We start from the raw sequence: 4,130 nt of genomic DNA on the forward strand, positions 1-4,130 counted from the left end.
GTGAAATAAAATAACAATAAAGTAAAAGGATATTTACAGGTAGTTGCGACTGTGGCTCACATCTTCCTCTAGTTTTACGTCCAGAAACGGCTTGAATGCCCTCTATGGGTCGAGGATAGGCTTCCCATCCAGTTTTCTTATAAACTGGCAAACAGGGTCGTTTATAGTCAGATTCCCGAGACTGTATCGTGCATGCTCTTTCTGGAATAATGGCCATAACTGGAGAATCGCTCCTTGCACATATCCACAGGGATGTGTTTCAAGAGACAAAAGGATATCATCCAATGACTCCTTATTCAAGCCATCCCTAATGAATTGAATCTTATCTTCCCTGTTATCAGACACCATTCCTAAAGAACATGGGTTTTTATTGCAACTCACTCTGGCACACTTATGACAAGCAACAGAAATTCTTCGAGCTCGTCATTTTCTTGCATAATTTCCTTTACCACAACCAGGCATGTATGCAATAAATTTTGGAGGTAACTCACCTGCCAATCGTACTTTCGCCTCAATTAACCAACGGATATCAGCAGGTATGTTATTCCTTATGAGCAATCGCATGCGTTCGGACCGAGCTTTATAGATCGTAAGGAGGGCATTCTGAGGAAGTGAAGGGAATCGCTTGTGAAGCTTTGCTAGAATCTCGTTTTTGTCCATACCTTCGCCTTAGAATATCAGTTATTATGGGAAACTGAAGTAACCGACTTGATTGTTACGGAGTACCGTTATCCGCCACTTCACCGGGGTAACAAACTAAAGCACACAAACAGAAAAACAAATTAAAACACACAAAGAAAATTAAAATCGTCCTTTTATTGAATTTACCTCAAGCTCCAACTGGATGTCGTAAACACTTCTCTCAATGTCTCTGAGTTGGCTTTCTAAACCCTCAACATAGGCTACTAACTCTGGTGGTTGTAGAGCCCAAATGCGATGTGTTTTACAAAATTGAATCTGCCTTTTGAGATGAGTTTTGACACATTGAAGTGGTTTAAGAATGTTCAGGAGGAACGGTCTAAGTAAGGTACTCATGATTAAAAACGATAAAAGAAAACTTAATAGTTAAAAAAACACACTTATGCAAAAATAATTTCAATTAGCAGAAGAATAATATAAAGAAAGAAGAAAAAAAAATCAAATCAACGAAAAGAAAAAAAAATCAATTCAAATTTAGTGGGTCACTCAAATTTATTTCGGTGTCTTCTTCATGTGGTTGGTACTCTAGATATGGCTTTAATCTTTGACCATTAACTTTAAACGTGACACCGTTCTTTGGGTCCTTAATTTCAATTGCCCCATGTGGAAAAACAATATGAACAATAAATGGGCCAGACCAACGAGAGCGTAACTTACCTAGGAATAGGTGCAAGCGAGAATTGAATAAAAGCACTTTCTGACATGGAGTGAATGATTTTCCCATAATTTACTTATCATGGAAGACTTTCATTCGTTGCTTGTAAATCTTGGCATTTTCGTATGCATCATTGCGAATTTCTTCAAGTTCTGCCAGCTGTAATCTTTTTTCTGAGCTGGCTTGCTGCATGTCAAAATTGAATTTCTTGATGGTCCAATATGCACGATGCTCGAGTTCCACAGGTAGGTGGCAAGCTTTTCCATATATTAGCCTGTAGGGTGACATCCCAATCGGGGTCTTGAAAGCCGTTCTATATGCCCATAAGGCATCATCAAGTATTAATGACCAATATTTTCTGTCCGGCCTCAGCGTTTTTTCTAATATGTACTTTATTTCTCGATTGGATATCTCAACTTGGCCACTGGTTTGCGGATGATACGGAGTCGCCACTTTGTGTGTGATTGAATACTTTGTCAAAAGAGCTTTGAATGCTTTGTTACAAAAGTGGGCACCACCATCACTGATTATTGCTCGAGGGAATCCAAAGCGCGAGACAATGTTGCTTTTCAAAAATCCTATCACCACCTTGTGATCATTGGTCCTACATGGAATTGATTCTACCCATTTTGATACGTAGTCAACAGCAACCAATATGTATTGATGGCCAAAAGAAGGGGGAAAGGGTCCCATGAAGTCAATACCCCATACGTCAAAAATCTCAACCACTAAAATTGGATTTAGTGGCATCATGTTCCTTCGTGTAATGCTTCCCATTCGTTGACACCTATCACATGAAGAACAGAAAGTGTAAGCGTCTCGAAATATAGATGGCCAATAGAAACCACATTGTAAAACTTTAGTCGCTGTTTTCTTAGCACTGAAATGGCCTCCACAAGCTTGTTCATGGCAGAATGAAAGGATATTCTGAATTTCACTTTCTGGGACACATCGTCTAACAATTTGGTCTGCACAATACTTGAACAAATATGGGTCATCCCAAAAGAAATTCTTTATCTCTGCAAAGAATTTAGCCTTATCTTGCTTGGTCCAATGCTCTGGAAGTTTACCTATAACAAGATAATTAACTATATCAGCATACCAAGGTAATACTTCCACATTCATTAATTGTTCATCTGGAAATGACTCATTCAATGGTAATGATTCTGTAATTGTGTCAAAATGGAGACGAGAGAGGTGGTCCGCCACAACATTTTCTGTCCCTTTTTAATCTTTGAATTCCAAGTCAAATTCCTGCAAAAGTAACACCTAACGAATTAGTCTGGCTTTTGCATCTTTCTTTGTGAGAAGATATTTAAGAGCAGCATGATCCGTGAATATAATTATTTTACAACCAATGAGATATAATCGAAATTTTTCCAATGCAAACACTACTGCTAGCATTTCTTTTTCAGTAGTTGAATAGTTCAACTGTGCATCATTCAATGTCATACTAGCATAGTAAATAACGTGGGGAATTCGATCAACTCTTTGTCCTAATACTCCTCCTACTGCATAATCAGATGCATCACACATTAGCTCAAATGGTAAGCTCCAATTTGGGGGCTGAATGATGGGTGATGATGTCAACAACTGTTTTAATTTTTCAAACGCCATAAGACATGAATCATTAAAGATAAAAGGTACATCCTTAGCAAGTAAATTGCATAATGATCTAGAAACTTTGCTAAAATCTTTAATGAAACGTCTATAGAAACCAGCATGCCCAAGGAAAGATCTTACTTCTCTGACTGTTTTAGGTGGAGGAAGATTAGAAATGAGATCCACCTTGGCTTTGTCAACCTCAATACCTTTGCTCGAAATGATGTGACCGAGAACAATACCTTGTTTTACCATAAAATGGCATTTCTCCCAATTTAAGATCAAATTCTTCTCAATACATCTCTGCAGAACTAGTGTTAGATGATGTAAACATTGATCAAACGAATCACCAAAGACAGAAAAGTCATCCATAAAGACTTCAAGGAATCGTTCAACCATATCAGAAAAAATGCTTAACATGCATCGTTGAAATGTAGCAGGTGCATTACATAATCCAAATGGCATTCTCCTATATGCAAATGTGCCAAAAGGGCAAGTGAAAGTAGTTTTCTCTTGATCTTTTGGTGTTATGGGAATCTGCTTATATCCTGAGTAGCCATCTAGAAAGCAATAAAATTCATGGCCTGCTAATCTATCAAGCATTTGATCGATAAATGGTAAAGGAAAATGGTCTTTACGTGTGACAGAATTCAACTTTCTATAATCAATGCATACACGCCATCCTGTAGTCACTCTAGTGGGTATCAATTCATTATCAGCATTGGTAACTACAGTGACTCCTGACTTTTTGAGGACAACTTGCACAGGATTGACCCATGAACTATCAGAAATGGGGTAAATGATACCTGCGTCTAATAGCTTAAGGACTTCTATTCTAACAACTTCTTTCATGTTAGGATTTAACCGACGTTGCATTTCCCTAGTAGATTTAGCATTTTCATCAAGGTGAATGTAATGCATGCAGTCTACTGGGTTTATACCTTTTATGTCTGCTATGGTCCATCCTAATGCTCCTTTGTGCTCTTTTAAAACATCTAACAACTTACCTTTTTGTTCATCATTTAGGGATGATGAGATGATTACCGGTAGAGTACTTTCTTCTCCCAAAAATGCATATTCCAGAGTGTTGGGTAATGGTTTGAGCTCGAGTTTCGGTGGTGATTCTAATGATGGGATGAGTTTCTTCTCTGATGGTGCTAGTTGCTCAAGTCTT

At 38.0% G+C, this 4,130-nt stretch overlaps 1 pseudogene; it reads right to left on the reverse strand.

Moving 5' to 3' along the window:
* Positions 1-1,777: 1,777 nt before the first annotated feature.
* LOC127901746 (uncharacterized) lies at positions 1,778-3,814 on the reverse strand (annotated as a pseudogene).
* Between the last annotated feature and the right edge of the window lie 316 nt (positions 3,815-4,130).

The sequence above is a fragment of the Citrus sinensis genome, chromosome 4 (assembly GCF_022201045.2).
Source record: "Citrus sinensis cultivar Valencia sweet orange chromosome 4, DVS_A1.0, whole genome shotgun sequence".
Lineage (NCBI taxonomy): Eukaryota > Viridiplantae > Streptophyta > Magnoliopsida > Sapindales > Rutaceae > Citrus > Citrus sinensis.